Source organism: Salvelinus sp. IW2-2015, linkage group LG2, assembly GCF_002910315.2.
Source record: "Salvelinus sp. IW2-2015 linkage group LG2, ASM291031v2, whole genome shotgun sequence".
Lineage (NCBI taxonomy): Eukaryota > Metazoa > Chordata > Actinopteri > Salmoniformes > Salmonidae > Salvelinus > Salvelinus sp. IW2-2015.
The window spans coordinates 7,373,724-7,395,740 of record NC_036839.1 but is presented as its reverse complement, the minus strand read 5'-3'; the positions used below and the strand labels follow the sequence as shown (position 1 = coordinate 7,395,740).

At 38.8% G+C, this 22,017-nt stretch overlaps 1 long non-coding RNA gene across 1 annotated transcript in view; it reads right to left on the bottom strand.

Annotated features, from left to right (window-relative positions):
- The window catches only part of LOC111973717 (uncharacterized), a 42,768-nt gene extending 25,900 nt beyond the window's left edge, over positions 1-16,868 (bottom strand). The window contains exon 1 of the long non-coding RNA XR_002878628.2: positions 16,720-16,868. This is a non-coding gene — a long non-coding RNA (uncharacterized lncRNA). The remainder of the gene's footprint in view (positions 1-16,719) is intronic.
- Between the last annotated feature and the right edge of the window lie 5,149 nt (positions 16,869-22,017).

Here is a 22,017-nt window from a genome sequence, read left to right as displayed (position 1 = left end):
CAACGGACAATTCCTTCAACCTCATGGCTTKGTTTTTGCTCTGATATGCACTGCCAACTGTGGGACCTTATATATATATCTATATACTGGTGTGTGCCTTTCCAAATCATGTCCAATCAATTGAATTTACCACAAGTGGAGTCCAATAAAGTTGTAGAAACATCTCAAGGATGATCAATGGAAACAGAACGCACCTGAGCTCAATTTTGAGTCTCATAGCAAAGGGTCACAATACTTATGAAAATAATGTATTTCTGTTTTTTATTTTTTTATAAAAGCGCAAACATTAAAAAAAAATTGTCAACTTGGGGTATTATGTGTAGATTGAGGAAAAAAATGTGTTTAAAAGTCAAGGGGTCTTGTGTAATTTTTGAATGCACTGTAGGTCTGAAAAAACACTTCCCTTCCTCAATAACGTGCAGCGAATTCTACTAGATGAAAAKCCGAAATGAGTATAACATCCTGGCATTTAAAGCATACTACATTTTCAAAATGTCACATACTAGAAAACGTTCTATTTTCGCATTCCCAATCAGCCTACTATTTAGAACGCAAGTTCGGGTTTTTTGGACACAGCCACTGTCTCAATCTACCCCCTGGGCTCAAAACTGTCAAACAAGACATCATTTAGTTGTCATCACTCATTATTTACACACAACACATCATTTCTACTTTTTCTGGCATGGCACATCGTTTTTTCCATCCCATCCGTAACATTCTTCCAAGCAAGCTATTGTCCAATTGATTGATGATCATGTTATAAGTCAAATACTTGCTCTTTAGTCCACCTATTGAAGTCATTACCCAATGGTAAATCTACAGGTAATGATCTTATGGACAATATTTTGCTTTGCTATGCTGCTCCCCCAATTGCAGCTCCACTGAAACTCATATTTAATTGGTCATTGGAAAAGGGTCATTTTCGAGGTACGTCACTTAGTCATCATGTTTATATTACATTTTACAAACCAAACATTGAAGTACCGCTATGTAAGGTAAAGTAAAAATCCAWACCGGCCCGTGCATCAATATCGGTATATGGTMAAATATAGTTTACCGCCCAGCCCTAGCCTATACTAGAGAAATGTGAAGTTTACTAATATGGGAGATTGTTAATGGGACAACCGATGGCTACAAGTTTAAAGGATAAAAAAACGTATCCTTTATTCAATTCAGGCAATTTATCMCAATATATATTTTTKCCCATATCGCCCAGCTCTAGTATAGTCATATCTAACTGACAGGAAACAGTCCACCTATATTAAATGGGTATTTTTCCTCCCCTCAAGTAAAACTGCACAGGGCAGCTGCCTTGAGCCACTTCTTTATTTAATATATACCAATTACTYTCCTTATGCCCTATCTGGAACTCAAGCTACTATATTTGCAGATAATACTACAATGTATACAGCAAGACAATCTGTTCAACAGGTACAGGAAGCTCTACAAGTGGATTTGGGAAATATCAGGGAGTGGGTCTGTTGGAACAAACTTGTTTTGGATGCTAAGAAAACCAAAGTTATGTTGGTCTGTTTTATCAGGAAAAAGGTAGACAAAACATGGGATGTGATTAAACACGAGGCAAGAGCCAATTGAGGACGTGTCAGAAACTAAACTACTAGGGATGCAGCTCTACAACTACTTATCATGCTCAGCTCAAATAACTAATCCATGCATGAAAAGAATTAGGATTGTGTGCATGGTCAGAAGGATAGCTAAGTATCTTCCGTGAAATATTCTTAGGCAAACAACCCCAGCATTAATTGGGAGTCAGGAGAACTACAGTTATGTGGTGTGGGGAAATGCATCAGCATGTGAGATTAGGTGGATGCAGATTGCACAGAATGAAGCAGCAAAGATTGTTCTCAGGTGGACATGTGATTCTTCTGTTGTAGTCATGACAATTGATTGGCCAGCAATCGACAACATAATGAAAAAGAAAATGCTCACTTTATTTCACCAAGTACACCATTTAAAACAGCCAGTTGTTAAGCGACCAACATTCGGTCAATACAAGGAATAGGATCTCCACCGTATGGCTTACCCCAGCAGAGAAGACAAATAGGGGGGGAAAAACATTACGATTCAGAAAATGTAATAGTTTATATGAGAACTTTAGGACCACTTSAAAATAATAGACTGATGTTGTTCATGACTATAGTAGATGACTGAACCAATCTCTATGTTTTCAGATTGCCAGAGTATTTATCATTATCATATTTGAGTTTTTTCTTATTTACTTTCGTATATATTATGTTTTTACATGTCAATATGTCAGTGTATATCTGTTGTTTGCAACAGTGTTATTTGTGAAAATGTAATTGTATTGTAAATTGTATTTTTAAGCTTGTTAAGGATTAAAAGAGACCCTAAAAAAATGAAAATAAAACATTGTTTCATCCTCTCTACAATACACAACTGAGCAACACAACACTCCCCCCCCCCCCCGAAGTGTGCACTCGTTCACTCCCGTTTATGGATTTACAAGGAATGGACAGGTGTGAGCAATATGGTTAAAGTAACTGTCCAGTGAAAATATTTTAAAAGTTCATATTCTGTTAACTCGTACCCAAATATTGTTGACTCATCCTATACTCAGATGTGGCCAAAGCAGAACTTGGAGGGGAAAAAAATACATTTCAAAAACCCCACCTCAAACTTGCATCTCAAACAGACCGTTTCAAAAAGGCCTGCCATTTCGTCATAGAGGAGGAGCTGGCCAATTAGAGGTCTACTCGCACTAATATTTTGAATGACCGGTACACACCCACACCATTCTGTTGTTGGGTCACGCACACACTATTCCAACACTGAAACCCTGCTTTKTAACATACTTAATWACAWTTTKTTGGAAGGAAAAYTATTTCACKCATATTGTAATTAATTCTAGGTCATATTTCATATCACTCTGGAAACACTGAACACTTACTTTAAGCCCATGCTTACACCAATCCAACTCTTTGAAATCAATGAGGGAGAGTKAACAAGTGCACACTTGGCTTAGAAGGGTAGAGCTTTGGACTGCAGCCCTGGAACATCTGCCATTCCGTTTCCTCAATACAAAATGGTTCAAAGGTCAAGCAATTTTCTGTGGCAAAAGGCTTCGGTATGGTGTACACAACTCCATTTAATACCACTCAGGAGGAACGGGTCATGTTGAGCATTTGTGAATAGACTAGGCTTCTTGACAAACAAGGTCATAATTGCACTGTAAAAAGCCAATTTGTTCTTAATGACTAACCTTGCTAAAGCAGGTTAAACAAAATGTGACACTCCAGTGTGTCATGGCGGATCATATCAAAAGACATTAATTGAGTGAACTAATAATGATCAATGCAAGTCTCTCTAAACATTCCCTTCTTAATGTTYCCAGTTGTATGTCTTTTTGTCTGACATTGTATAAGACAGACTGAAAATGAACAATATACCGGTCTGAAAATGTCTCATGTCACTTGACAGAAATATGGCTTTTGCAGCACAGGGGTTCATTTCCCCAGCGCTCCAAGTGGCACCAAAAGTAATCATGTCTGCATAAAAATAACATGTGCTGGAGATTGCGAGCGGTAAACAACAATTAGGGGTGTGCGCCACGCCAAATTAATCATTGAAATGCACTTCTGGTGTTCGACAGCTGCTGCCTGCCTCTTGGGCCTAATTGACTATGAATAATTCACTCAGGGACCACGATTAACGGTAGTCTACATGCCTGCACGTGTTTATCGAAAAAATGATGCTATAGCAGATTGACACGTTACTGTGTTGTCGTTGTTGAAGTTTTTCCTACTTCTATTGACAAATGACACAACGGCCACTGCAGATCCAGAGACGCTGACTGACAAAGGCAGGCTATGTGACTGCTCCTGAATGGTTTTGTTAAGGCAAGGGTTGGGTTGAGGTGTTGTAAAGGATCTCGGGGAGGGTTTAGTGCCCCTTGCAAAAATAATTGGGGTTTCGCTATCATAAGTCAGGTCTAAACAGGCTCATTTAAAATTGAGAGCACCAGTGCACCTACAAAAAAAAAAATTTTTGTTATGATTAGGCTGCTTGTTTCTAGCMCAAACAGTTAAAAATGTATAACCTGGGAGGCTCTGAGGTAACGGAACACACGAGAAAAAATGTGACCAATTCAGCAGAGCAGCGGACAAATCACATAGGTAGACTACTATGTTGTTGCTGAAATGTACAGCACTTTCTAAGGTGCTGAGTCATTCAAAGCATTTTAGACATCACATACTGAACACCTATACACATATTAGAATTTATGCATAGAGCACAAGCCTGGGGGAAAGAAAAAAAATAACACAGCCTACCACATATTATGCACAGCAGAAAAATGTAAAAAAGCCCATAGATTGAAGATGTCTTTAAACCTTCTATCCATGAGGATGGTCTGCTAGAGAACACTGTAGCGATGATGTTGGTTCATTGATTGTAATTAGAGTAGTTGATTTTGAATAGTAATAGGGCCTGTTTTCTATTGTGGACACATTACCTTACAGAATATCTCACCACCACCACCATATAAGCCAGCAGTGAGGTAGGCTAACCAAACAACATGCCATCAATTCAACCACAAATAATGTCTCATCTAAGCATAGTTGTCCTACAATTATATAAGAGAACATTTTTACTAATGGGCATATTAAATAACTAAATACATTTGTCGTGAAACGCTGGRCAGATGGAAAGATGGTTAAAGGCTCATGTCTCTAAGAGCAGAGATGGGCTACAGGCGCACGATTTTCTCTCTCACCACAGCAACGGCCACTCAAAACATAGGTTACAATGCGCAAACCATAAGCCCGGGAACAGTCAGGCAAAAAAATTGTGTTTTCAAAGTATCTTTTTTGGGAGGCAGAGGAATCAAGGAGTCAAACTGATTTAACTTTTACCATTTCATTTTAAAAAATGAATTGCAAACAATGATTATTTTTGTTCATGCCATGACAAGTACCGGATCCTGCATGGTAAATAGATTCCGGAATGCCAAGGTAGCAGCCACTCACATTAAGCCACTTACATCACAGATAAAAAAGTTAAAACAGTACATCATAACATTATTTTACCACAATACAAATGTATAATATACAACAGTATTACACTGTATGTGTGTATAGAGTGCGTGTGCTAGCGTGTGTGTGTGTGTGTGTCTGTTCCTGTGAGTGCGTGTGGGCGTGTGTGCGTGTGTGTGTGTGTGTGTGTGTGTGTGTGTGTGTGTGTGTGTGTGTGTGTGTGTGTGTGTGTGTGTGTGTGTGTGTGTCTGTTCCTGTGAGTGGTGCGTGTGTGCGTGTGTGCGTGTGTCTGTGTGTGTGTGTGTGTGTGTGTGTGTGTGTGTGTTCCTGTGAGTGCGTGTGTCTCTTCACAGTCCCCACTGTTCCATAAGGTGTAAGTCGACAAGAACAAAACATGAGCACTAATGATTTCTAGTCAAACAGATGGAAAGGGGGTCTAGCAGAAAAAGTCAAAAGAAAAGGGTATTAAAAATACACCAAAACACAATAATGTTTAAGTAAAGACCCCTGCCAACTAATATCAACATTTATATTTAGTTGTGCCGAAATTATTTTCCTTCYGTAAGTTTAAGAAATATTGCCTAGTGTCTTATCATTCTGCTACCAAAAACACATCTATATTTAAGATAATTTCTAATTTCTCTCCCTCATGAGGGAGGATAATGAAAATTCACAGAAGTAACAAGTAMATTTTAATCTGGTCTTTAAAAAAAATCATCCATAGCCTGCAGTCAAATAGYGAATGGAGGTTATGTGCAGATACTTTTTTAAATTGTTTTATTATTATTATATATTTTTTTTATTTTTTTTAATATGCCAGTTAGGCTACATCATTTGTAAAGTGGATTAATGTGCTTAATTTTAAAGAATTGAGCAATAAATATAGCAGCACGAGAAAGCTGGGATCCGCTTTTATTAAATAGTGTCAATGACTAGGCTTATTGTGCAATGACGACTGTGCAATGACTAGGCTTATAAGAACAYGTTTCACTAGGCTTTGTCGGCCAGGGTTTCCCAAACTCAGTCCTGAGGCCCCCCTGGGTCCCAGGACCAAGTTTGGGAAACCCTGCTTTAGGCTATGGGTTCTCCAACMATGTTCCAGGTGTCTTGGGACTTTAGGCTACGTTTGGAGTTATTTGGCAACTTCAGTTGTGATGCAAACCTTAGAAAAACATTTAGCTTAGCMCATATGCYTATATGATGACTATGATTTGAAAAAGTTGCAGAAAATATGCATGCGCTGTGCATCATCACCAAATTCTCTAAAACAATGTTGGAGGTGGCTTATGGTAGAGAAATTAACATTAAATTATCTGGCAACAGCTCTCGTGGACCTTCTTGCAGTCAGCACGCCAATTGCACGCTCCCTCAAAACTTCAGACATCTGTGGCATTGTGGTGTCTGACAAAACTGCACATGTTAGAGTGGTCTTATATTATCCCCAGCACAAGGTGCACCTGTGTAATGATCATGCCATTTAATCAGCTTCTTGATATGCCACACCTGTCAGGTGGATGGATTTTATTAGYAATGGAGAAATGCTCACTAAGAGGGACGGAAACAATTTTGTGCACAAAATTTGAGAGAAATAAGCCTTTTGTGCGTATGGAAAATGCCTGAGATTTTATTTCAGGTCATGAAACATAGGACCAACTCTTTACGTTTATATTTTTAATTTATATGGTCTCTCCCACTCTCTGCTCTGATAGACGTGAGCCTGCAACTCTCTTCTCTCCAGCTTTGCACTTCACATTTATTTCCTTAAAAAATCATAAAAAAGAGAGTGTTCTGGAGGAGCTGCAACACCCCTGATAAATTGAAATACATTTGCCAAAGTTATATAATTATTGCTGTCTGTTCAGAAAGAAATGAAATAATTCATAATAGCCGACAACACCATGAGAAGGCCTATAATATAGCCGCAGAGGATCAATAGCTTCTTTTAAAAGATTGCCTAGCTGTGGGTTGTGTGTAGCCCAATAAGAGTGCACATCCTACAGTAAGGAATGCASAGCAAATCTGTCAGTGAACAGTTTGCAGACAAAACAGGGCTTTCGCAAAATTTCAAATACAACTGCAAAAAAACACAAGTTGGAAAGCAAATGGCAAAAAGAGAAGACTAATCCGTATGCTGCTTTACAAGGTAAAATATTGTTTTATAAAGTAAAACTAGAGTGCATTGGCCATCACCAGCGAGTGAGCTGCGCATCAATGAGTGAGTCAGTGAAACTGGAATGCATTTTTAGGACTAGAATTTCCTCCTCATGTTGCAGCCTACAATATGGATTCAAGACAAGGTYGTTTTTTCATTGATCTCAGATTCTCAGTTTTCAGTGTCAAAGTGGCATATCATTTCGATAATTTGTGCGATATTGAAAAATATTCTGCCAGTCTGAACTACATCCACAGGTACACCTCCAATTGACTCAAATGATGTCAATTAGCATATCAGAAGCTTCTCAAGCCATGACATAATTTTCTGGAATTTTCCAAGCTGTTTAAAGGCACAGTCAACTTAGTGTATGTAAACTTCTGACCCACTGGAATTGTGATACAGTGAATTATAAGTGAAATAATCTGTCTGTAAACAATTGTTGGAAAAATTACTTGTCATGCACAAAGTAGATGTCCTAACCGACTTGCCAAAACTATAGTGTGTTAACAAGAAATTTGAGGAGTGGTTGAAAAACGAGTTTTAATGACCCCAACCAAAGTGTATGTAAACTTCCGACTTCAACTGTATATTATTATATATTTATACATCCACCCACAGTATCAGTCAAAAGTTTGGACACACCTACTCATTCAAGGATTTTTATATATCGGATAATAGATAACAATAACACATCAGTTATGTGTTGAGAGGCCCCAGGTGGTGGCTTCTCAACTTCCTCTGGCTCCTTGATCTCATTCTCTTCATCCTCGTCTTCTCCGAGTAGCTCAGCATCAACGGCATCTTACTCTAAGAAGGACATACCTTCTTGGTCCTCCACATCCTGCAGGCCTTCCGCAGCACATCTGCCATCAGTGTCCTTCTCCTCATGGACTGCATCATTCCCTGGTACTGGTCTCCTCTGTCCATTTCTAAAGCTCAAACATAAAGAAAAACAATTCAATTAACATTTCAAATGTAAATTAATGACAACCCTTCCAAAGAATAGCCTAAGATTGACAAAAAGTTATATTCAGAATACACTTCTGTACATAAAAAAAGGGAATAGCGTATCCACAAGTTATCAATTTCAAGGTGACAAAGTTAACTTTTTGGATAATAAAATGTTTCACTATAACATTTGAGAAAACATGTCATATAATTGCATAAGTGAAATATTATGATCATGTATGCCTGTAAGTAGCAAAATCACAAACCAGCTAGACCAGGAACATTTAGTTACCAAGTTGACCACCACAAAGTCATTATTTATAAGCTATTATCATAAGGATTAGGCTATAACCTTACATTCATTCTTGCAATCAACAGCCAGAACGCTTAATATTTTATAGGAATCTTATCACAGATAAACAGACACCTAATGAGATACAGCCATGTAGTCATCAGRGGATGGCTACATGGCTATGGGGATATGACTAGCTAGTAAAATATAGCTATCCAATCCTTCACAGCACCCCTCTCTTTTGGCTGGTTAGCTACGGACAACATAATCACTAGCCAGTTGTTTTTAGCTCTAATACCAACAAATGCATTTTATTTTGTACAGTTATCAAAGAAAACATTATCAAAAAAGACAAGAGTTAATCAAGTAGGCTACCTTGCTCCGTCTTGGGTGACTGACTTGACCAACACTGGCTAACAGCATAGTTACATAGGTAGCTAGCTAGCAATCTAGCTATATGGCTAACATTMTGAGATTTTTTTTAAATCTCTGATTCACTTCATAAAGATTTCATGTACTTTAAAAAATATCGACGTCATTGATGAGATAATATGAATTTTGACCTCCGATAGAAATTGTCAACTCACTTTCAAGTTGATTCTGCTTTTCAAGTCTACTTGACTTGGTAGCTAGTTAGCTCACACCAAGCTTCAAAAGTTCTTATCTAATCAAATCGGTGAAATTACTAAAATGTTAATATTATCATTACCAACATAAAAACGAATTATTTCTTACCTGGATATTGTTGTCCAAATCTGAATGTTGGCGCTGACAAAGTTGGTCATAACCTAGCTGCGGCAGCAGGGTCAAATTAAACATTATTTTCATGTTGAGTTTTTCCATTTGAGAGAAAGCCTGAACCAATCATATATCATTAATCATTGTAACCCACCAAAAGAGGGGTTTTATGAGAAAAGAAATTGAGATATTGATGTGACAATGTTGTCTTGAATTGTTCTTGGTCTTGACTCGGACTCGGTCTTGCTTCGGGTGGTCTCAAACAGAACACTGCAAAGTAGCGATCATGGAGAAACATGTTGATCTACGGACTGATTTCTGTCAGTATTGGTTAAGTTTGGTTATTGGTTAAGTTGGTTAAGCAGGGTTACTGACGACCAACATGGTTGCACATATTTTTGCAGTAGGTAGCCACTGCTTTGTTTTTATTTTCTTGCAATTGCTAATTGCTAAGTCACTGGCACAATGTGTGTAGTTAATAACGTAGCTAGCTACTCTGCCTATTTCATACAAAGTCATAAGAGAGCAGAGCGATATCATGAATTAGGAACAGTAAACAGGTTTCCATACAACCTTTTTATGTGAGTAAAATACGTTGAATAAAAAATAATAATAATGGAAAGGCCACCTCTACAGCCTCTTACCAACACCTACCCTCACTGTAAACAGTATTTTGTGTATATTTTTATTTATTTAACTAGGCAAGTCAGTTAAGAACAAATTCTTATTTACAATGACAGCCTAGGAACAGTGGGTCAACTGCCTTGTTCTGGGGCAGAACGACAGATTTTTACCTTGTCAGCTCAGGGATTTGATCTAGCAACCTTTCGGTTACTGGCCCAACGCTCTAACCAATAGGCCACCGGCCGCCCCTATAGTACAGTAAAGAAAAGTATTATCGTAGCATATACAGTGCCTTCAGAAAGTATTTAGACCCTTTGACTTTTTCCACATTGTTACGTTACAGCCTTATTCTAAATGGATTMAAAATATATATAATCCTCAGCAATCTACACACACTACCCCATAATGGCAAAGTGAAAACCGKTTTTTAGCATTTTTTGCACAATATTGATATGATAACCATAATATCGAAGTAAATTGGAGTCACGCGATGACATTGTGTGGTCCTCCTACTACTATTCGGGAAAGCATGCAGTTTATAGGCTACAGATTAAATAARTTATGATGAACTTCACAGGGTGGTGAAAATGCACAGTGATGAACTTGATGCTAATTTCCAATTAATATCGAGGGTCTTATTCTGGTGAAATGATGATCGATGCTTGGCTGCCGTTTKACAAATAAAAATAATCTAGCTCTTTTGTCCATAATAATCTCATCATGTAGGCTATACCCGCACTGTATCTGCGAGCACGAGCTGTTGGCTAGAGCACACGTGCCAAGACCAGAGTGGACATATTCTCTATACAATGCAAAAAAAAATTGTGACAAAACCATCAGTAGAGCTGTTAAATGGCTTTCCATCCTATTTTCTTGTATTTTTTATTTGGTACATAGGAATTTAACCGAATGTATGTTTTGCAAATCCGTAACATATCATACAAATTGTAATTCCTAACATATCATACGAAACAGACTGACATCCACAAATGAATACATACCATACGAAACGTAACATATCATACTAAATGGAGGGTCTTGGATTTACGTACAGAATAATCAGAAATACTCCGAGACCATGTAGCAGCAACAAGTCAATTTGATAGATACACATCATTGGCGGGAAAATACGCATATATATATATTGGATAGAAACCAAGCTCATGTTTTCATTTTGAATGGCGGATGCTCAGGAATATTACAATTTTAATATGAGTTCCACTACCTACAAGACTGGTCGGTTGAGGGACGAGCATCACGTAGGAGTGACGCCACCTGTCGAAAGACAATGCCAAGCCTCAGCATTTTTTTATTTAACCTTAATTTATACAGGTTTTTCTCATTGAGATAAAAATCTATTTTTCAAGAGGGACCTGGTCCAATAGCAGCAGGGGGAACAAAGTTTCAGACAAAACAACTTACATATACCAACAACATTGAACAAAACTATAGACACACATACAGTACAACAACTACATATTACGCAAAAAAAAAAAAAAAATGTCATGACTAAAAAACAGCTGTCCTAAAGACAATTACACTCTTCTATGATATTTACGTCGATCAAGTGTTTAAACTCCACCAATGTGACTAGATCATCAAATTTTTTAAAGTTCAGGAGACAATTCCAGGACCTCGGAGCTGAGTAACTAAAACTATTTCTACCATGACCTGTTCTAATTCTTGGTACTGTTAAAAGCAAATGAGAATGGGACCGTAATGGATATTTATTTACCGACCTGATTAAAGAAAAGAACAGAKATAAAGTGGTATTTTACCCAGTATGGCCTTATAAATCAGTGTATACCAGTGTTTATGCCTACGCAAGGCCAATGACGACCAGCCAACGGCGCTGTAGAGTAAACAATGAAACGTTTTTCACGTTAGACRTTTTTGATTGGTAATGAACCTGAGGGCCACATGATATATATCATCACTAAAATCTAAATCCGCCAGTAGTGTACATCGTACCAGCTCCTTCCTGGCCTCCAGAGAAAAACAAGCCTTATGCCGGTAATAAAAACCCATTCTCAGCTTGAGCTTCCTTATCAAGTTCTCCACGCTTGTCATCAACCCACCACACCTAAATATTTGTACACTTTGACTTGCTCTATAGTATGTCCATCCAATGTAGTAATGACATGATTAGTAACATGGCTAGCATTTGAAAATACCATGCATTTTTTTTAACCCAAATTCAGAACCAGCTTCAAATCATACAGATTCTGTTGTATGRTGTTAAATGCTCTTTGGGCATTTTCAAAAGCTAAATATAAACTACCTCCACTTGAATAAAGAACAGTATCATGTGGATAAAAATGAACATCCGCTGTTTCAATATGATCCCCAATGTTGTTGATATACAAAATGAACAACAGTGGGACCAAAATAGAACCTTGTGGAACACCTGAGCACAACTCTGTGGACTCAGATTTACAACCATCCGCCTTTACACATTGGTTTATAAATGACCTATCAAATTGTACACAATCTAGAGCATGACCAGTAATTCCACAACAGTTTAACCTTCGCACCAACGCAGCATGGTCCACGGTGTCAAATGCCTTTGACAAATCAATAAAGGCAGACACACAATGTAACTTCTTGTCAAGAGCACAGTGGATGTCATTTAAAACCTTCAATGTTGCTGAAACAGTGCCGTGGCCAGACCTAAAACCTGATTGCATTCCATGTAATATGTTGTTTTCTTGGAGGTAGGCCTTCAGCTGCYTACTAACTAAGGACTTCAGTACCTTTTACAGTTCAGACAATTTTGATTTGGGTCGATAGTTGTCAAGTAGCGAAGGATCTCCACCTTTCAGGAGAGGCAGTACAAAAGCAGATTTCCATAACTTGTGGATTTCCTTAACGTCAAGCGTGAGGTTAAAAATACATGTTAAAGGGGAGCAATGATCTGCAGCTAGGTGTAGGAGGCGGGGGTCTAGATCATCAGGGCCTGGGGATTTTTTTCTATCAATTTCTTTCAGGGCTTTACGCACTTCTGAAACAGAGAAGGGTGAGAATGAGAACTTGGCAAAGGAGTGCATAGGAGTGTCAGGTAAATTCACTGGGGGCTCATTTATACCTTTGACCTTTTCAAATAAACTGCCTGCATCTATAAAATGCTGATTTCAAGGATTTCAGAATGGAGGATTTCAAGGATTTGAAGGATTTCAGAATGGAGGTTCTCTCAGTTACAATCTGTGTCTACCAACAATTGTTTGGGAAGCTGTGTATCTTTTTAGCACTCCAAACCTTTCAAGCATTGAATTGTTACTCACCATTGACAAACTTAGCTGAGGCGGTTCACTGTAGTGGGAGCACTGACACCCCGTGTTGTGCCACGGCCACAAAAAGCCTGCCTATTTTCAGCCATACAAAAAGCAGGAAGTGAACACTTTCCCTGCCATCTGCCGAGCCTTCTAAATGACAGCCCTGTCAAACTTGCCCTCTCTCTCGCTCTAGCTCCATTTCACCATCACTCTATTTTCTCTCTGCCCCCCTTCTTTTCTCTTCCCTCCACACCAACTCTATTAACATGTTCTCTGCCCTTCGCGAACTCACATTACCACTCACCCCATCGTTCTCCTTCCTTTTCTTCACATCGCCAGTCTTTGCAGCACTCGAACAAGCAGCAGAATGAGGGCGAACGAGGCAAACTCTGTTTACTCTGCCCGCTGATACGCGTAGGCGTCATGTCACCTTGTCTCCGGGCCATTAATAGACCATTAGCATTCATTAGAGTGACAACATCAACAAACGACCGTTCTAATTGACAACTCTGCCTAATTGCCCATTCTTGGGGACTTTTTTTGAAGCGTCTGGAACAGGCCAAAAGAACAACAGCCCGGGTCTGAGTTCAAAGCAGCTCAATGGGATGCAAAACTGTCTGATAATAGGGCTAAGGGGSCAATGGGTACAGGAGGATGAAGCCAGGACAATTCTCAGAGCCCCCGGCAAAACTCTATAGGCTACCTGAATCTGAGAACCCATCTATAGGCTACCTGATTCACGTTCAGGAGGGACATGTTTTCGTTCTAGCCCGGTGTTGCTATGGAAAATACACATCAGATTGTACAATATTTTTTATACTTACTTTTACATCTCTCGKAAAACATACCATACAATACAGCACATGCTTTGAGCAGTCCCAACATAATACAATCAAGCTACCCCAGTATCAAATACTGTCAATGGATGTATCCAATGAGCGTGGACAAAAAACTGATGAAACTTACTACTCCATTCAGTCCCATTCCCGAGATTGAGTCGTCATTAGCGATGTGCGATTTCTTTTTTACTGTCTCATTCATTTTAGTAATTTATTTGACCTGATTTTAATATACACTCCTCTGGCTCAATAAGCCCCAAATGGTGAACGACATGTGAAAGAGAGGCTCGTAGAATCATGACTCTTCAGAGTTCAGTTGATCATTCACCGTTATGGGATCCTGCATGCTATGGGCATTACTGACTCAAATGAATGAATTTTATCGAAAGATTAGTTGTTTTGACTGAACGAGTCGAAAATATCAGCGTCAGTAAAAAGTGTCGAACATCCCATCACTAGTCGTCATTAAAGATCGKTCCACTGTCAGTGCCAAATTCTTGGAAGGCTGCTCCTTTTTACGATTGATGAACGCCAGTCCTTGGGAACTGGAACATAGAAGGAATATCTATATGCTAGGACCGAGAGCTTACTTAGATTAGAGTTAGTGTGTTTACAACTCAACTTGAGGTCTCTGGTCCCCCTCTGACCTTCTCATCCAATGGTTTTGAGAAGGACGTGAGGAGAGAGGATGCGAGGAATCAAGGCAATGCTATTGAGATTCTCCCTCCGACTCCAGTTTAGCTAACCCTTATTCTCTGATTTCACCKCACTTCACAAACGCACTGAAACACAGACATAGGCCTACAAGAGTATMAACACATAACTCCAATGACTCAAGTTCAACACATGCTTAAACAAACTCTGGCAYGCTCTAACAAGTTAACAAATCACTAACATAACATGATAAAGAAGGAACAGAGCCTATTCCACTTGTATAGGCTAATGACAACTGCTCAATTCCATTTGTATGCCATTGCAATGCAAATAGCCTGAAAAACAAGTATTGGAATGACGTAAAGTTAATACAATGTTGTTACAGGTTTAAGAGAAACTTAAAGGGGCAATTTAAAAGTTCAAACAACAAAGCTGTCACCCTGATACTTTTTGGTAAACAGCCAAGGGATGTGGCTGGAGGAATGTAATCACTCATAGACAAGGCTTTCGATGCAAGGACTGACCATCCATAGTATCAACATTGTAGTTTTAAGCATCTTGGAGTTTATACAGTGTTTGTTTCCAATTACATTGTTTGCGAACAATGTAGTAAAACAAGCTTATATTTTATATTCTTCAAGAATAAATGGGTAGATATCATTACTTTATACCTCCAAAAATGTATGTAGCAACTGCTGATTKACCCTTTAAAGTGCAACTGGATGTATTAACCCTTTATTACTCATCTGTAGAACCCTGTCTAGTGTAAATGTCCCAAATCACACTCAAAATAACATTTGGAAATTTGAGGTTCCATTTAATTAAAAAAACTAAGGCCTGACTGACACCCATTAGTGCCATGACAGAAAACATTAGCTCTAAATACAACAAACGATTCTGACGTGAAATTATGTGTAAATGTCACAATCCTTAATTGCATTTGAAGCTAAGAAAATGTTATCTACATTACTGCATGTTATGGAGTAGCCTACCACAAATCACAAGCCAATTTTGAAACAAATACGACATCCATGCCATGGAAAACTCAAGCAATTATTGAAGTAAACATGTCACTACCTAGCCTAAATAGATGTGAACAGCAGGATGTGTTAAATGCAATGATTTATATAAACCCTGGTTTGCTGATGCTATGTATTGGCCAATGAGAGGCTTTGATGCCACCGCTCACCATATTGGCACTCCTCAGAAAACCAGTCCTCCATAGGAATTAATGGAATTCTACAGTATTTAATGTAAATGTATCAATAACAAAGTTACATGTACTTAAGTATTGTTTTGTTGTAGTGGGAACAGTAACATTAGTACTTTCTAAAAAGTTTACTTTAAGGACATTTTTATATTTATTTGTATGTTTAGCTCACACAAAATATTTACAAGTATGCATTAAGGTGTATGTAATATAATAAACGTGGCAAAAACAAATGTAGACATTTATAAATGCATTTCTATAGAATCCAAAATATGTTTTACAATTAAATAAAGGTTAAATCAAATAAWCAATGGTGGAAGAGTGCCATAATGGAGGCGCGGTGGCTTCWAAACAGCGATCCCTGTTTGGCATCTAGTATATATATAAATCATTGGTTAAATGTCACCATTGGAAACGTCGTGGAAATTCCAATATAATTAGCAACGCAGCGTTGAAAAATGTTTGCCTTTCGGATATGAGCCGTAAAATAAACGAATTCACACAAACGTCAAGTGCAATAATCTCAATTTACAACATGCATAATCAGCAACAGTAACCCAAGTATCTTGTTTCATCAAGTTACAAGGTAGCTCGAGCGACAACAGTATTCGTAGATTCCTATGGGACTAACGTTATGTTGTACCCGCTTTTGATTATTGGACCACCGGGACTCGCCTGTATTGCTACAATATATCACCCGTGTATGTAATAATGTAGTTACTTGTATCAAATACAATATGACAATTTGTCATGATCTGCTACACATCCACCCTCTTTCAAAATATATTTATTTACTAGGCGATACTTTAATTGAAAAAGAAAGTCAAAACCATATACCGATAAATAGCCCGCGATAACAACTTCGCCTCCGTCTGAATAGTTGCAATTCTATCAAGTCAAGCAAACRCGGTTTAAAATGTCTCATCTCACAACCGCTGTATTAGCTTGTCATATCTGCGTTAAAAGAAAAGCTACCTGAACAAACACCCTCGTGAATGTTGTGATTTCTATCCAGTCTCCGTACGCAGCAGYAGCTCCACTCTATCCAAAGCGTAAGGTTTAGGACCCGTTGGAAAARGCACCAGTGCGAGAATCATTCCCAGATTTCGCCATACTTGATTTTTGGCAGATAAATCACGTGTTGCGCTCCTGAATYTTTAGATGGCGGGGTCACATACTTTTTTGGGGGTGCTTGTTTGAAACTGGAGTAACTTCACGTTTCCGCAGAATGCTCATGGTATTTTTAAATGACCTACTAAACTGAGGGGATAGAAAGGAAGCAGTAGGAAGTAGATAATCTGATGGTGCTGTGTTTGTAACATGGCAATTGTAGTAAAACAAACAGCCATATTTCATAAATTGCGTTGTTTACAAGGATATTGATTTGATAAAGACTTTCAGGGTCTGCTCCTACTTGAGAAGCCAACCATCATGAAGTCATGGCATATTTATCAACAATGTGCAAGGGTAACACTTAAGTAGGTGGCCTACTTAAAAATAATTTCTAAAGGGGTTTATAAGTATACTGACCAAAAATCTAAATGCAACATGCAACAATTTCATTGACTTTAMTGAGTTACAGTTTATTAGGCCCTATTCAATGGATTTCACATGACTGGGAATACAGATATGCATCTGTTGGTCAAAGATACCTTTAAAAAAAAATGGGCCTCACGATGGGCTTTAGGATCTCGTTACGGTATTTTTGTGCATTCAAAATGCAATTGTGTTCGTTGTCTGTAGCTTATGCCTGCCCATACCATAACCCCACCATGGGGCACTCTGTTCACAATGTTGACATCAGCAAACTGCTCACCCACACAACTCCATACACGTGATCTGCGATTGTCAGGTCGGTTGGACGTACTGCCAAACGACGGAGGTGGCTTATGCTAGAGAAATTAACATTAAATTCTCTGGTAACAGCTCTTGTGGACATTCCTGCAGTCAACATGCCAATTGCACGCTCCCTCAAAACTTGAGACAACTGCACATTTTAGAGTGGCCTTTTATTGTACCCAGCACAAGGTACACCTGTGTAATGATCATGCTGTTTAATAAGATTCTTGATATGGCACACCTGTCAGGTGTATGGATGATCTCGGCAAAGGAAAAATGCTCACTAACAGGGATGTAAAGAAATTTGTGCACAAAATGTGAGAGAAATAAKMTTTTTGTACATATGGAAAATGTCAGGRATATTTTATTTAAGCTCATGAAACATGGGACCAACACTTTATATGTGGCGTTTGTATTTTTGTTCAGTGTATGTTGTTTAAAATATGTCATAAACAGTTATAATACATTGGTTGAAATTGTGCGCTTGTCATTTAGCTGCTTGCCAARTACTCTTATTTATGGCTGCACTGGCAATAATGACAGTCATAATCAATAACGGYGCAGTCAAAGAGAACAATGACAAAGTGGCTAGTAACAGTTTAAACAAATGAACCTATGCCTCTTCCTTGTTGGGGTCATTGACGTCCGCCATTGTCTGTTGACTCGCTTCACCACTCAGAAAATGATGGAATGGCGTGGATTAACAAAAAGCACACATTTAAAGCAGCTTTAGAATGTTCTTAATGCATGTCATAATCTCATAGAAAGCCAATGTATTTTCATGTGGTGCATTCTCGCATAAACACACACACACACACACTGCATTATGCCTGTTCTCTGCCTGTGTATTATTTTGCCTATTTTTCCCTCATTTTCCAATTGAACTCTTTCGCCCACTCTTCTTTTCTCCATCTCCTCTTTGCTTTCAAAGATGGGACGACTGCCAAGAATGACACACAACCTAAACAGTAGTGCTATAAATAATGAAAGGTTTGATCAACATCCAATTATGTACATATTTACTCATATAAAATAATTATAGATTTCTGCTTCAAATTAACCGCATCTGCATGATTATACAATAATATGATTTTTAGCCTAATGCCGCAGAAGTRTTTGAATAAAGGAAATGGAATACCTAGTCAATTGCACAACTGAATGCATTAAACCCAAAATGTGTCTTCCACATTTAACCCAAACCCTCTGAATCAGAGAGGCTGCCTTAATCGATGTCCACTTCATCGGCGCCCGGGGAGCGGTTGTTGTTGGGGGATAACTGCCTTGCTCAAGGGCAAAACAGCAGACTTTTCCACCTTGGGGATTTGAACGRGCAACCTTTCAGTTACTGTCCCAATACTCTTAACCGCTACGCTACCTGTCACCATACCGTTATCGGAAGGACTGACACTACAGCATCCGATGAGAGCTGTAATCAACAGAGAGCCTACAGCATCTTTATTTGAATCACAATGTGGAAAAGGCAGGTGGAGCCATAGCCTTTTCCACTCACACTGGACCTCAGTTATCAAGTGTGAGCAGCATGCATTTGTGGCAATATTTCGAAAAACATTTAACTATTGTATGACAAATCTTGTCACTGGTGCAGCAGGCTGTTTTCCCATCACATGGCAATGTTTGAGTGTTTGAGCCATACTTCCCGAACATATCCTCTTTATAATGATTATACCATTCTCTTATCACTATCTCTCGAGCTACGAAGAAACAACATTTTWAAAATATATATAATAATGAAACACAATGTAAGCCACATTATAGAAGTTTCATCCACTCATAAGATAATGGGCTCTACTTTCGGCTGGCGCTAAAGAGGCACAAGTGTCAAACGCATGTTAGTTTGCAATTGTGTCATGTAAAAACTGGCGCATTAGCATTTTCCAGCCCTAACGCCAGGTTCTGCAATTTACCTGTCAAACAGCTCGCTTGCGCTAAGGTGGGACGGGTGGCAACATTTGAGGTGTGTCCTTCAAAACAAGTGCAAAGGTGACAATTTAATGCAGCGCTAATGGGAAGTTTTAAGACCCGCAAAARGCAGGTCTTACAGGTRACGCAGATGATTTTGGAATGGATTTTCAGCGTGGAAGCGCAGCGTATCAAGTCATGACGCACAGCGCCCATGTAAGGGGAGATTTTCCTTTTGTGCCGGTGAATCTCATATTTAGAAATACAAAAAAACAATCGGTTTCTCCTCATTTAGATTAATTTGATTAAAAACCAAGCATAGTCTACCCTCCCCTTAATCAAGGCWGGTTTAGTCTTTTTATCCTGGCCATTAGCCAAAATAAGCCTCTGAATAAAGGGGTTTTAAATAGTATTTTGGAGGTTTTTGCCCTCATGCTTTTTCATTATTCACATACCTGCATTTCACTTGTTCAAGTAGGCTACCCGTCCCCATTTTCAAAGAACGCCTCTCATCAGTTCTACTAAGCTTACATATGGAATTGTTTTAAGATGRCCATAACAAGGATMATTTAGCTATTTGATTTTGGATTTTAGGACCCTTTTATGTATCAAAAAAAGTATATTTTAAGTAATTTGGACAGATTCATAAATGGAAAAACAGATAGTCAAAAAAACAATAAGAAGAGATCAGGGTATTATATTTACTTTTTGGAGACATATTTAAAAAAAAAATTAGGCACTAAACTACTTCCATATACAAAGTATACAAAACATTCAGAACACCTGCTCTTTCCATGACATAGACTGACCAGGTGAATCCAGATGAAAGCTATGATCACTTATTGATGTCACTTGTTAAATCCACTTCAATCAGTGTAGATGGAGGGGAGGAGACAGGTTAAAGAAGGATTTTTAAGCCTTGAGACATTTTGAGACATGGATTGTGTATGATTTAAGTGCCTTTGAACGGGGTATGGTAGTACGTGCCAGGCACACCGGTTTGTGTCGAGAACTGTAATGCTGCTGGGCTTTTCACGTTCAACAGTTTCCCATGTGTAACAAGAATGGTCCATCACCCAAAGGTCATCAAGCCAATTTGACACAACTGTGAAAAGCATTGGAGTCAACATGGGCCAGCATCCCTGTGGAACACTTTCGACACCTTGCAGAGTCCATACCCCAACGAATTAAGGCTGTTCTGAGGGCAAAAGGGGGTACAACTCAATATTAGGAAAGTGTTCCTAATGTTTGGTATAGTCTGTGTATACTTCCATTAATTTCTTAAACTGGTACCAGTGTCAGGTAGCCTAGTGGTTAGAGCATTGGGACAGTAACTGAAAGGTTGCTTGTTCGACTCCCTGAGGTGGCAAAATCTGCCATTTTGCCCTTGAGCAAGGCAGCTAACCACAACTTTTCCCTTGGCACCAATGATATGGAAGTTGATTAAGGCAGCCTCCTGCACCTCTCTGATTCAGAGGGGTTGGGTTAAATTGGTGGAAGASACATTTCTGTCCTAGAGCAAAACAACTGACATGTACATGAGTGTCTCCCCTTTCCATAGAGGGGTTAAATTAGTGTGTGGTACTGATGTTGGATGAGTCCTGTGATGCTTGTGGGGGGGAGCAAAATGGAGAACACCATTGTTTTTGTGTGAGTCTCATCTTTCCATAGTAGTTTGTAGGCCAAACCGTTCGGACACTACAGCCGTTTTCAGACCTGCACGCATTTTGCGTACCAACTACGCAATTCTCTGTCCATGTACGCAGGTACGAGATCCAAGTTAAAAGTACATTTTAATTCAAAATAAATCCACTGAGTAAATCTAACATCCTGATTCTCGAGCTGCAACACACAGACATGTACGGAGTTTGTGTCAACRGACATGGAGATTAATACATCATTATTCGACGTAGCTACCCCGAAACTGCCCCTTCACCTGTTTGCTGTGATGCTGAGTTTGCCAGCTGTCAGCTGTACGTAAACACATGGACAAATCCGTTTTCGACTCTRTGTGTTATGGAAAGGTAAACACTAATTGTTTCAAGCTAACGTTAGCGAACATAAGATGGACATTCAGTGGGCTCTAAAGTGCCAGCAGTTCAGTTGCATTTGCTAGTGAAAGAAATGAAATGCAAATATGAAAAATAACTTGTCGCCTTTGTGCGAGCGTGATTAACATTTAATTCTGCGTACCATTAGTTGTATTTTCCACATAACATTATGAGGATCACGCAACCTGATAGACTGTAACTGTAATTATGATCCACGTCACAAAAGCATAACAAAAGTATAATCAAAAATAAATATAAACATCTTRGAATTAAATGGAGTCGGGAATTTAGAARACTGCGTGATGAAGAATGAATGAGTGTCCGGTATTAGCTATAGAGGCAATGCTTCTATAGACTCACAAACAGGGCGAGCACGAGCGTGCGAGGGAAAGAAAACCCCAATTCGACGTGTGCTATGCGCACGAGTTGAATCTCCAATTTGCCACCTGTTTCTGGTACTCTA